The sequence below is a fragment of the Neomonachus schauinslandi genome, chromosome 6 (assembly GCF_002201575.2).
Source record: "Neomonachus schauinslandi chromosome 6, ASM220157v2, whole genome shotgun sequence".
In the NCBI taxonomy this organism is placed as follows: domain Eukaryota; kingdom Metazoa; phylum Chordata; class Mammalia; order Carnivora; family Phocidae; genus Neomonachus; species Neomonachus schauinslandi.
Window position 1 is genome coordinate 99,132,934 of NC_058408.1, and position 14,104 is coordinate 99,147,037.

General features: G+C 52.1%; 1 protein-coding gene across 3 annotated transcripts in view; it reads right to left on the bottom strand.

Moving 5' to 3' along the window:
• LRRC20 (leucine rich repeat containing 20) overlaps positions 1-14,104 on the bottom strand; it is an 84,301-nt gene that overhangs the window by 28,577 nt on the left and 41,620 nt on the right. The gene's annotated exons all lie outside the window — the stretch shown is intronic.

The following is a 14,104-nucleotide window of genomic DNA, read 5'->3' on the forward strand; positions in this document are numbered from 1 at the left end:
TCTTCCGTCCTGAGCATGTGCCAAACCAAGCTTTCTGCTTCCAGTGGAAGTGTCTTCAGCCTTCCTGGGACTCTGCTCGCCCTCGGCTCTACCCAGCCCTGGCCCCATCTTGGTGTCTGGATGCCTCCCCCTTCCCTGAGGAAAGGGGGCGGTCTTCCATTTTCCCCTTCCCTTATCTGTGAATCTCAAGGAACACGGGAGCATCTGTACATAGACCCTGTCTGTGCCATCGGGATGCTCAAGACAAGTCACGGTCCAGCCCTCAGTCGTCACTGAAGGCAGCAGGTAGCCTAGCACTGGGAGGTGCTGATACCTGTCACAGAAACCAAATGCTATCCCAACTGTAACTATAACATTTTGTTGTTTCAGCCAGAGATCTGGGATTATTTGTTCCTGATGTGAAGCTGGCCCATCCTGACTGATACGGTTTGCTGAACTTCAGATGCATTTTCTGCTTACAAAAGCCATGTGTGCTCATGGCAAAAATACAGACATCACAAAAACACGGAGCAGAGGAAAATGAAAATCCCATGTATTTTCATTCCTAGAGAGTACTGGAGTTGTTTGCTATTCATTCTTCCATATTTTTTTTTATGTATATACTAACGGATGGATGGATAGATGTTTTTTTTTAAAAAAACAAAAAAACAAAAACAAAAACAAAACACAAAAATGCAGGGGCACCTGGGGCTCTTGGTTTTGACTCTGACTCAGGTCATGATCTCCTGGGAGATGGAGCCTCATGTCAGCAGGGAGTCTGCCTCTCCTCTCCCTCTGCCCTCCCCCCACCCGAAATCAATCAATCAATCTTTTACAAAAATGCAATGATAGACTATACACTCGTTTGAGATTGGCCTTTTTCACTCAACAGAGCTTAGGCAGCTTTCCAAGTCATTGCTTAGTGCATCCTCTGGAGATCTCAGCACTAAAGATTAAGAAACTTGTGGAAACACAATCAGCCTGGCCCCAGCCTCCTGCTCCGCAGGGAAGGCTGCTCTCTCAAGTCTGGCCTTCCTTTAGCGGCAGGATCTGAGGAAAGGCTCAACTGTGAAGAGGAGAGGCTGGATCTGCCTAAAAGGTAGCCTCTCTCACAGCTCAGAAGCTTTTCTGAAAAGCACGAGACAACGAGGGAGTGAGGGAGTCGAGGGAGGAAGATCCAGCTGGGCTGGGCAGGCAGATCTTGCACCCTTGGCGGTCCGGTCCTTAATGGCATTAAGCTCATCAAAGGGGCTGCATTGAAGCTGGGATGGAAGGGGAGGCTTTCCATTGCTGAGCTTCCAAGGGGGCCCAGAGGTGCTCTGGTGAGGCAGTGTCAGCCCCCTTGGGTGAATCGGAAATGACTGCAACACTGCTGCCTTGGCTAAGTGTTGAGGTGCTAGGCTGGAGTGGGGGAGGGATTCTAGGAAAGAGCTCTCGTGCTGGACACCAAAAGTTCAGCTCACGGGGTCTGAGGCTGATAAAATCTAACAGCTAACAGCTCTTGAGCACTGCTATATTCCAGGTGCTTGTTCTCGGGGTTTCCCTGCAATCAGCATGTTCATTTTCTCATAACCTATGAGCCCCAGTTTGCAGAGAGAGAAAATAATGTGTCCAAGGTCAAACCTCAACCTCTCCCCCAGATATTTGACTTTCCTCCCCCAACTCCCAAACCGGGCTTTGAACCCCAAGAGAAGTGGGCCACTCGGGTACCGCTCTTTTTCCAGCACTGCTTCCCTAACCCTGCAGTCCCTGTTCTCAGAGTAGAGACTCAGCAATTCTCTGCTTCTGACCTGGTTCTAGCCCACCTCCTCCTGTGTCTGTGGGCGCCCCCTTCGTCTGGCCAGCCCCCTGGGAAGGTCTCGCCTGGCGTATACAGCAGGGCAGAGAGGACACCCTGACAGAGGGCTGGGAGTGGCAGACGTGCTGCCCGATACAGAGGATTTGTTAAGCACCCCCTAGACGCTCAGCCTGGCACTTGAACATGAAATGGATACTCTTTGAAAAGTAAAAGCACTCAATCAATGGAATTCTTTCTGTTAGGGAAGTATAGACCCATGAGACTTAATTCTTGGATTTTGGAGCCTTTGCTGGAAACAAAATTGAAAGCAAACATTAAAGCAGGAATTGAAAGGGAAAATAAAAGAGAAGGTGGGTGCAGGCAGGATGTGTCACTTACGGGAAAGTCACTGAGATACAGGGACACCAGAACAGCCCACATTCCCTCACTCGACCCCCAGTCACTGGGCGCCTGCCGTGGGGATTGCGGCTGCGTGACTGTGGGGAGGGCGCGGGGAACACCAGCGTCTCCCCTCAACAAGCTTACACACACGGGGTTGGGGTGTGTGGGGGAAGACAAATAAATAAGTAAGATTATTTCAGACGGCTAGGAAGGCACTTAAGATCAGAGTGAAGAGTGAGAAGGAAAGAGCCCAGGGGAAAGCTATCAGGAAATCACAGGTACAAGGCCCCAAAGTAGGGAAGATTTGACACATCCGAGGAACAGAGAAGGGGGCAGTGTGCCGGGAGAGGGGATAAAAGAAGAGCCGTGGTGGAGGTGGGGCCGGAACCAGGTTAGGCAGGGCCTCAGAGACCTTGTGAAGACAGTGAGTTTACTCTCCGTGAGATAGGAAGCCAGAGGAAGCATTTCAAGAATGAGTGTGCACGTTGTGTGTTGATTTTGTATCCCTGGGAACTTGCTGAACTCGTTGATGGGTTCTAGGAGCGTTTGGTTTTTGTTGGTTTTTTTTGTAGATTCCTTGGAGTTTTCTATGCAATCATATTGTGTGTAAATAGTGGCAGGTTTTTTTTAAAAGATTTTATTTATTTGAGAGAGAGAGAGAGAGCACAAGCAAGGGGAAAGGGGGAGAGGGAGAGGGAGAAGCAGGCTTCTCGCTAAGCAGGGAGCCCAATGTGGGACGTGACCCCAGGACCCTGAGATCATGATCTGAGCTGCAGGCTGACACTTAACCGACTGAGCCACCCAGGCGCCCCAAATTGGGGCAGTTTTATTTCATTTCCAATATATATGCCTTTCTTTCTTTTTCTTGCCTTGCTGCAGTAGTTAAAACTTTCAGGATGAGGGCAGACATCCTTGCCTTGTTCTCAAATTTACAGAGAAAATATTTCATCATCAAATCTGATGTTAGCTATAGGATTTTTATAGATGTTCTTTAGCAATTTAAGGCACTTTCCCTGTATTCCTGGTTGGTCAAATGCTCTATCTTTGTCAACAGATAGGATCATATGATGCTTTCTCTTTAGCCTTTGATATGATAGAAAACACTGATTTTTCAAACGCTTTTCAAATGACACATCTGGAAAAACTAATAAATCCCACTTGCACATCTGGAATAACTACTAAGTCCCACTTGGTCATGGCATTTAATTCTTTTTATACTTTGCTGTATTTGATCACTAATGTTTTGCTGAAAATTTTTGTGTCTCAGTTCATGAGAGACACTGGCCGATAGTTTTCTTTTTGTACCATCTTTACCTAAATTTTTTTTTAAAGATTTTTTTTAATTTATTCATTTATTTGAGAGAGAGAATGAGAGAGAGAGAGCATGAGAGGGGGGAGGGTCAGAGGGAGAAGCAGACTCCCCGCTGAGCAGGGAGCCCGATGCGGGACTCGATCCAGGGACTCCAGGATCATGACCTGAGCCGAAGGCAGTCGCTTAACCGACTGAGCCACCCAGGCGCCCCCCATCTTTACCTAAATTTGAAATCAAAGCACGACTGGCTCCCTAGCATGGGTTGGAAAGTATGCCCTTCTCTCCTCTTTTCTGGAAGAGACTACGTAAAATTGATGCTAATTCTTGTTTAAACATTTGCTAGAATTCTCCAGTGAAATCATCTGGACCTAGAGAACGTATTTTTTTTTTCCTTTTTTTTTTTAAATTTAAATTCAATTAGCCAACACATTAGTTTCAGATGTAGTGTTCAGTAAATCATCAGTTGTGTATCACACCCAGTTGGGCCTAGGGCATTTACGTTGAGTTTATGAACGCCACGTGGTTCACAATGGACTTGGTAAGTTTTGAACGGGAACCAAACCATGGAGCAACAGCTCCCAGGCCCTTGTCACAAGGGGAGGGCAAAGAACACAGGTTTCTTGGGATGGAATCCACCACACCTGTCGAAGTCCTAGCCCTGTCTAAGTCTGGGATGTTATGTCGCCCTACCCTGGATGCCTAAGGTTTTGTCTGATGTGTCCACGCCAGAGGAAGAAGAGAATTGTGGCGAGAGCCCAGCCACCTGATGGGCTGGTGTGTTAGGCTCCCAGAAACCCACAGCTGGCCCTGCTTCTCACCCCGGGGGCCACAACACACTTCTACGAGGTGGTTTCGCAACAACGCTGCGGCCTGGCCAGCCTCTCATGGACACAGAGGGCTGAGGTCCTCTGGTCCCAGGGGGCTGCGTTAACAGGGGCTCCACGTGTTCCTTTCTGCTCTCTCTTCCTCCAGTGTTCAGAGTCCAGCAACCTGGGCTCCCAGGATGGACAGGGGCTCTGGGAGGAGACCCTAATTCCATCCGTCTCCCAAGATTGTCCGTGGCCTGAGTACAGCCCGTCATGACATTCCCTTATTTATCATCCCTGCTGAAGTGTGGTTCCCGGTGTCTGCTTAATGGACCTCCCCTTCCCCCAAGTGCTTCTTATGACTTCCGCATCATCCTCATCTTGGACAACCGCCAGGTCTGACTCAGAGGCCTTGGGTTGACCCCAGGGGAGAGAGGAAGCCTGCTGATTCCATGAAAGGGCAGATGAGGCGGCCTGCTGTAATTAGGTAGCCAGGCATCGAGGGAATGTGCTAGCTCCAAAAATATCTGCCCGCTGAGGACGAATCAGCACCTTGGCCATGACCCTGCGTCAATGAGCAATCATGCTGCTGCCTGCAAGGGCCCCCCAGGGGTGAGGCAGCAGCTGTCCTTCCATTGGCCCATGCTTGGCACACGGACAGCTGCTGTCCACGGCGGACAGAGGGGCCAAGAGATAAGAGTCAAGTTTCCAAAAGCCACATCTGCATGGACGGACACAAGGAAGGGGAAAGAAAACTCTTCTAACCGGGTCTGGAACTCACTAAAGCCAAGTGCTAACCATCTGCCTCGTAAAAAGAATAAGGTGACTCTCGTTGTACCAACATGGGCCACTTGCTAAAATAAAAGCTAAGTGAAAAAGACAAGTTGCAAAACGGTGGACACACTCTACAAAGGAGCTCCACAAAGGGGCTCTGGCCATGGACCCGCAGTCCCGACCCCTTCTTCCTTGCTGTGAGGCCTTGGGCAAGTTACTGGTCCTCTCCCTGCCTCAGGTTCCTCATCTGAATCAAAGTGATGATAACACTACTGACCTGGCAGGGTTGTAAAGATTTAAATGATCTCGTACTTGCACAGAGCTTCTCCCAGTGTCTGCCTGTGGCTATAATACACTGTAAATGTGACCAACATTAAATACATTCATGCTCATACTAGCAATAGATTATCTCTAGAACTGGTAAGTAGTTGCCTGTGGGTGGAGGAAATGGATATCTGGGGACGGGAGTAAGAGGGAGACTTATTCACCCCTATTTCCCTCTCTAATCCTTGGGATACTGTACTGTGTGCATCCGTTGCCCATTCAAAACATATAACAGGAACCTCAAATGAAGGCTTAGAATCTTATAACAACTAGAGAAATGTATGGGAAGTGGGTACAAAGGGCAGAGGGGGGATGGACACTTCTAAATCTCAGAGCCAGGAGCAAAGGAGAGCTTGGAACAGGGGAAAGAAGGGGAACCGCGAAGCCCCATGTCACACGGGGGGCGAGGATTATTCCCTTGGGCCCTGCAGGACTGAGGCATCCGAGCCTACGCCAAGTTGCAAACAACATCCCAGGGCCCCAGGTGTGCACATGAGTCCTGCGTCTGCTGGTTTCCAGGGGCTGGCGACATGCAGGATGGACATGTTCTCCTGCTTGTGTGGCAGGAACACTTCTCCGGGCTGCCTCTGAGTCCCCTCCAAAGGGAACTGATTTATTCCTGTCACTTTCCAGAAAAAAGGACAAAGTTTGGTTTATAAGGATTTATAAATGAGGTTAACTAAATAACAGCATATGAGATTTATATACTTCCTGCGGAGTATTATTATTATGTCCATTTTAGGATGAGAAAGTGAACGCTCAGAGTGGTTCAATCATTTGCCCGAGGTCACACAGCTGGGAAATGCCAGGGCCAGGTTTTCAGACCCAGTGGTAAACCAGTTCCTCCCAGTTCCTAGCACAGTGGCTGGCAAAGAGTGGCCACAGACAGCTGAGTGAATAAGGAATGACAGAAGGTGCCATCCATCAGAGGCCCGGCTAAGAAACTCCGAAAGCCATCCACAGATGGCCCAGCATTATCTCCAGTCCTTCAGGCCTTTTGGACTAGACTTTGCAGCAACTCCCATCAAGAGGTGGAGCCTAGTTCCCACCTCTTGACCTTGGGCTGGCCCCGCGACCACTCTGGCCCATGGAACGCAGCAGAAGCGGTGTTCCGGGACATCCAGCTGGGCACTACCCACTTCCTTCCTCTGGGAGTCCAGCCACTGTGCCGTGAGGAAGTCCAAGCAGATCCAAGCCCACAGGGAGCGAGGCCCTGGCGGCTGAGGGACCTCCCTCCCCAGACAGGTAACCTCAGTCTGCACGACATCAACCAGAACCGCCCAGCAGAGACCAGCTGACCCCCAGAGCTTGAGGGACTAGCACACTGTTGTTTGAAACCACTTAACCTTAGGGTGCTTTGACACGCAGTAAGAGAGCAAAGAAACAGCTCTTCTGTTGCCAAGGATCCTCCTGGAGCGAGGCACGCTTGCCTAGACGTTCTAAGGACAGCCGGCCACATCCCTCCGGCACCCCAGCTCTGGGCTGCCCTGGAGAGGAAAAGCAGGTCTGTGGTTCTGCTCCACGGGGACAGTTCAACCTCCTGCTGGGGGTCTGAGCTCCACCTGCGTTTAGCTTGTGTGCCACAGGAGGGCTCAAACGTTGGGGGTGCCGAGGGAAAGACGGTAGCAGAGAGCAGAGCATGGTGTTTCTTTGGAGAAGGCTTCCCCTTTGTGGCACAGTCCTGGCTCCACAGTGAGGTTGAGGGGGAGAACAGGAAAAGCAAGCAAAGTGGGGATACCGAGGCAGGAGCCCCCTGCCACTCTGCTGTAATAAATGACTACAAACCAGATGACATAAAACAACACACACTTCTCATCTTACAGTTCTGGAGCTCAGAAGACCACGATCGGTCTCAGAGGACTAAAAGACGGTGCGGAGCTATGTATGGTCTGGAGGTTCCAGGGGAGAATCCGTGCCTTGACCTTCCTGGCTTCTAGACGCTTGCGGCCGTACCGCTCCAATCTCTGCTTCTACCATCACATCTCCTTCTCAGGGCCCTCCTGCCTCCTTGTGGACATCTGCCCCCTCCCACTTAACCCAGGATCTCTCTCCCCGTCCAGGTCCTCAGCTGATTAACATCTGCAAAGCCTCTTTTGCCACGTAAGGTAACATAGTCACAGGCTGCATGAACTAGGACGTGGACACCTCTGGAGGGTCATTATTCCGCCAACCAGGTGGTGGGAAGGCGCTCATTCACCCACTCAGTGCATAGTTTTGAACACCTACCACTATGGGCCAGGTCCTGTGTTGGATGGTGCTGGGGCTGCAGCGACCCCCAGGGCTGTGCATGGATGAACTCAGTCAATCTTCACAGGAGCGCTATGAGATAGAGCCTTTATTGTTATTATTCCACAATACCAAGAGGGAAACTGAGGCACAGAGCCATTCAACAACCTACCCATGCTTACAGAGCTAATAAGTGACAAAGAGCATCAGTCAGGGCCTCAACCAGGAACAGATGGCACCCTCAAATTAGGATAATCACGGAGGCTTTATTTGCAAGGAGCTGTTTACAAAGGTATAGGGAGCTGTAGGGGAACCTCAAGGGATCACGCAGGAACCCTGGGTTCAGAGCAGGGAGCTGTCACCACCCACAGCAACCCTGGGATGACAGAGTCGTGTGGAGGCTGCCTCGAGGGAAGTGACATCGGAATGAGGAGGACCTCACAGGGAGGTGGCCAGGGGAATATATTCACTGAGCTTCTTCTCTCTCTTCCCCTGATCTCCTGTGGGGGAGGTCCCCATTGGCTGCATCCAACCACAGCCAGAGAGTGAGAGAGAGTAGGATCAGAGGGAAACAGAAGACAGCACACCCCAGAACTGGGTGTCTATGCTTTGAACATCGCGAACAGCCCAGCCTCTCATCTTGTGGGTCCTGGTTCAGCCTAACCACAAGGCAGGCTGCTCCTCACCCTGGTGAGTCCCAGGCTCAGGGTGACATCAGGGCTTGATGACCTCATAGGATAGATGGACAGCCTTAAAATGCTGGCCTTGATGATCCTATCTCTAGGATTCTATCCTAAGGATGCTAAAGCCCATGGTACTTGGGATTCCTTTAATTCTCTACTAAGGAGGGCTGACCCACTGCCCATAAGCATGCGCACAGGGGTTACAAACAGAGTACTGCGGCCCAGGGGGCTTCAACAACAGACATTTATTGCCCACAGCCCTGGAGAAGGGAGTCAGGAGGTTCGGTTTCTTGGCCTTTGCCCCCTTGAGCTCAGCCAGGTAACCCCAGGGGACAGACATCCTTGAGACCAAAGGCAAAAACTGATGCAAAAGGCCACAATCTTATCACTACCTTGGGATCAGGTAGGAGTTCTTGATTGTCGGCAACTGTGAATGACTCAGGTGAGACAGAGCCTCCCGGACCCCGCTGTTCCAGTGGTGGGCTATGCAGAGGGAACAGAAGATGTGTGTCCAACAGAGTAGATCTGCCCCATCCCAGACTAAAACCGAGACGTCAGCATCCAACTGACCACTCCAAGGCTTCAGTGTCTGCCCTGCTTTCCAGCACTGTTCTGGACGCCCTCTCTTCTCCCCCTTTATCCACTCAGTGCCATCAGCTAGAGAAAAGTAAGCCAATGGGCCAGGGCAACGCAGGAAGTGGAGGGAGACACCCCCACACCATCTCCCACTGCCTTCAGGTCACCTGCCCCGGCTCCCTCCTGACAGGCTCTCTGAGGATCACTCACTCGTTCAGGCCAGTCGCTGACGCCACACCATATCCCCCTGCTCCGTAATGTTCAGTCTTGTACTGTTTCAGTCCACTTCCCAAACACACCTCCCATCTTCCCGAACGATGCCGTGGGAACTCCCCCTTTCTTTCTTTCCAGTGCCCCCTCCAAGCCATTTCCTCTACAGGTTCCTGATTCCCCAGTGTTTTGGGCTGAATGGTGTCCCCCCCCCAATTTCTATGTTGAAGCCCTAGCCCCCCGTGCCTCACAGTGTGGCTGTGTTTGGAGGCGAGGTCTTTAAAGATGTGCTCATGTTCGAAAGGGGAACCCTCCTACACTGTTGGTGGGAATGCAAGCTGGTGCAGCCACTCTGGAAAACTGTATGGAGGTTCCTCAAAAAGTTGAAAATAGAGCTACCATATGATCCAGCAATTGCACTACTGGGTATTTACCCCAAAGATACAAAAGTAGGGATCCGAAGGGGTACGTGCACCCCGATGTTTATAGCAGCAATGTCCACAATAGCCAAACTGTGGAAAGAGCCAAGATGTCCATCAACAGATGAATGGATAAAGAAGATGTGGTATATATATACAATGGAATATTATGCAGCCATCAAAAGGAACGAGATCTTGCCATTTGCAACGACGTGGATGGAACTGGAGGGTATTATGTTGAGTGAAATAAGTCAAACAGAGAAAGACATGTATCATATGATCTCACTGATATGAGGAATTCTTAATCTCAGGAAACAAACTGAGGGTTGCTGGAGTGGGGGGTGGGGTGGGAAGGATGGGGTGACTGGGTGATAGACACTGGGGAGGGTATGTGCTCTGGTAAGCGCTGTGAATTTTGCAAGACTGTTGAATCTCAGATCTGTACCTCTGAAACAAATAACGCAATATATGTTAAGAAAAAAAAAAAAAAAGAAGAAGAAGAAGGTAGCAGGAGGGGAAGAATGAAGGGGGGGAAATCGGAGGGGTAGACGAACCATGAGAGACGATGGACTCTGAAAAACAAACTGAGGGTTCTAGCGGGGAGGGGGGCGGGAGGATGGGTTAGCCTGGTGGTGGGTACTGAGGAGGGCACGTTCTGCATGGAGCACTGGGTGTTATGCACAAACAATGAATCATGGAACACTTCATCTAAAACTAATGATGTAATGTATGGGGATTAACATAAGAATAAAAAAAAATTAAAAAAAAAAAAAAATAAAGATGTGCTCATGTTCAAATGAGGCTTGTGTTCAAATTAGAGTGGCCCTAATCCCATCTGACTGGCGTCCCGAGAAGAAGGGGAGGTGAGGACATGCAGAGAGACCCCAGGAACACTTGTGCACAGGAAGGCCACACGAAGACACAGCGAGAAAGTGGCCACCTGCAGGCCGAGGAGAGAGGCCTCCGAAGAAACCAAACCTCCTGACTTCCTTCTCCAGGGCTGTGGGCAATAAATGTCTGTTGGTGAAGCCCCCTGGGCCACAGTACTCCGATTGGGCAGTCCTAGCAAACTAATACACGCACTTGAAGCAGACTTGACTTCTGCCTCGGCCTGCCCACCAGACTTCCTGTAAATGTCTGCTGTGTCCCCCTCGGGTGTTAAGGTGGCTGTCTGCTTTCACACCCACCTCCCCCCGAGAGACTGGGGACTCCTCAAGGCCCGCATCTAGGTCTTTGCTGTCCCAACCACCCCAAATGGCTGGTGCCAGGGGGTTAACCGAGATGACACATGTCAAACCCTCCGCGAGAAGCTTCGAGGGCTAAGTGCCCCACAAGTTCGGACCCTCGGGTTATTACTTACCTGTCCATGCCCACAGCACAACAGGTGCTCCCGAGGAACTGCTATACTGAGCTGAAAGGCAGGCTGTGAGCAACTGAACAGGCACGCAGACAATGGCCAGGGCACATATAAAAACAGCACTTGGACCCACACCCTGCAGCCCCCTTGCCCAGGGAGCCAACCCATCCGCTGTGGGAACCGGCCCAGGAGGCCAGTCTGCTCTCGCTCACACTCGCAGGGACTCAGACGGCAGTCTCTATGGACGGTCCAGTTAGCCAAATATGACTCCCGTAACAATCGGCCCCAAATGGCCAGGACTTGATTACCAACGGACAGCTTCAGGTCGACTGGAGAAAGCCAAAAGGCACCCTAACCAATTACACAGGATGCCCGCTGCGAGCTGGCCCGCCTCCAGCTCCCCCCTCCCCCCCAGCGGGGCACAGCCTTCCCTTTTATCCCACTCCTCTGCCTGCCTTTGAGTCTCTGCCAGACCCCGGTGACAGCTGCCGGCTACCCCCCACCAACTAGAGCCGGTTCTGAATAAACAGCCTCTGCTTCTCAGCTGGGTGGCTTTTGTGGATCTCCACAGGTGTGCAGGCCCCGGACACGGTCATGAGAAGAGCTGACTGACTCGTATCGGGAGGAAGTGGGGAGACAGGCACCCGGGAGAAGAGGGGACAGAAGAGCCGGAGTCAGACAATGAGACGCACTCCACAGGGCGTGCCTGCCCTTCGCATGGATTCCACCGGTGCCACGGGCTTTCTCGTGTTTTGCTTTCTTCTTCTAGAACCCCGGTGAAGGGCATCCGGGGCATGGAATCATTTAAAGATGACCCAACTCCGAGGGGGCCATAAGCCCAGCAGCAGCCAGTCCCCAGGGCGCCCACCGGAGACAATGTGGCAGGTGGGGAGGAGGCAGACACGGCGTCCCCCCCAACAGCAGGGCAGTCCTCCTCCTCCATCAAGAGCCAAGCAGAGGAAGCTGGCAAGCCAGCAAAGCCCTATTCAAGCTTCCCTTCCACACATAAAAGGAGAGGGTTTTTCAACTTGAAAGAGAAACCACAAATCCAGGCTGGGGCCCAGAGCCATGGCTCCAGGAGCCAGGTGCGGCTCTCAGCCCCAGCCCCTCCCTGCCCCGGTCCCCAGCCCACCACCAGCTCCTGCTGTCACCACCTCTGTGAGGTCCAATTACTGCATACAGCACAGCTTTCCTTTTGTGATCCGGGGCGCCGTGGGGGAGTCAGGAGCCGCCAGCCACAGGGAGGGAGGGCCAACTGCATCCTTCAATGGACCTCTGACGGGAAGGGTATTATGATAAACACATTTCCGTAGCGAAGGCACAAATGCGCAGGGCTCCACATGCATTTCTCTGGCATGTGTCACCGTGCCCCCTGGAGAGGGCCTACTTATTCATCCACCAAGGCGCTGCCAAATGTCAAGTCCTTTGAAAGCCCTTGCTTTCCATACCCACCCGCTGCCCACGCCACTCGCAGGGAACATGAAGTTTCCTTCCCGGCGGCCTCAACATGTCCTCCACACCAGCATCACAGGACTTGGTGCTGTGGACAAGTCCGTTCAGAGACCCTGGGCTGCTTGAGGGACGGACCTGGTCTACTAGTCTCTGTTCCTCAGCCTCCAGATAGACGTCTGGAATACGGCAGGTGCTCAAGGGAAAGCTGAATGAAGGAGAGCACAAATGAACGCTCGTGCTACCTCACTGCCCTTCCTGCAGCACCCACCATGCATTTTCGATCTTTCAACTCTCGTCTGGGAAGCAAACATGTCGAGGGGACCCATGGGCTACCGCAGGTGGCCTGGAAAGGCAGCCCTGGCCCGCGTGGTGGACGTGGGTGTGTGGCTCCGAGATGTTTGACAAGCCTCCTCTCCCTGACCTTCCTTTTCCATCCACGAAAGGCCATGGCAGAGACAGCTCTGATAGATTACGGGAGATTCTTCCAGCTGATGGCTCATGGGCTAAATCGACCATGCAAGAGTTTCATCGGCTTCCAGATTATATAAAAATTGATACAATCCCCATTAAACCCCTCTCTCTAGCTTCTACTGAATAAAACAGAACACTCCTGTGGCGTATCTGGCTGAAGCTGAGCAGGGCACGTTTTAGTTTGCCGCAGTCCCCACCAGTCTCACGCCCAGATGCTCTTCACTCACATGCTAGTCTCTTAGGTATTCGCGTCTATAACCCGAGCCATGGCCTCAACCTCAGCACTTCAGCATGCCTGGAATAGGTTTTAAAAGACAATCACCAGGCCCATACTCAGACATTCTGACTCAACTGGTCTTGGGGTGGAGCTAAGGCAACTATGTTTGTAGAAAAGTGCCCCAGATGATTCTAATTTCTGCCAGGGCTGAGCGCTGTGGTCCATGGGCCCTGCTGGCTGTGAGGGCCCATCTCATCCATGCAGGGAAGCAGCCACGAGAAAAGGACGGATGGGAAAATTAGCCTGGTTGAAAGTGCCCACGGTGCCCCGGGGAGCCAAGGGCTGCCCTAGGACCCCTCACCCCCCCGTGGTTTAGGCACCAGTGCAGCGAGCCCTGTGAGCGTCACTCAGAAATGACACTGCAGACCAATCCTTCCTCCTTGGCCCACACGCTTGCAGCTAGCTGATGGCCTTTCCAGGTCTGCCTGTAGCTTGCTTGTCCCTGGGCTGCGTTTGCCAATTCACGCCTCCCTCTCCACTCGGGGCTCTGCCCGATGCCCTCACCTCCCCTAGGATGCCAAAAATCGATCGTGTGAGCTATGTCTGTGCACGTCCCTCCTACTGCATCAGCATTTGACTTATTCGTTTCTCTAAACAGGCCCTGAGACCTGTTTCATGCCCCTAGCAGATAGAATTCCAGAAGGCACAACTCGCCTCTCCTATGCCCCCTGTGCCCTCCCCAATTCTCCCACCCATGGCTCACTGAGCGGCAGGGGACTCTCTTGGAAGGGTAGAGGGGCTGCTCTATGGAGAGGGGACGGGCACTGTGGTGGCCACTGCATCTAGCTCGCCCAGCTGGAGAAGCCATTTCAAGAGAATCCACAGTGCCCACCTGCCTGTCACCTGCCTGTCACCTGCCCGTCGCCCGGCCAAGCACCTTTGTCCACTTGCTGTGTGTGCTCAGGACAGCAAACTCCAACCTCCCCAGTGCCTGTCACTCCTGACCCAAGCAAGCAGCGTGGGAAACCTGGGCCAGGGTGGTAGGAAGGGGGCTTGTTCAAGCCTACTGAGAAATAACTCCTTGTGGGCCTCGGGACCCCACAAAGTCCACCGGTCTGT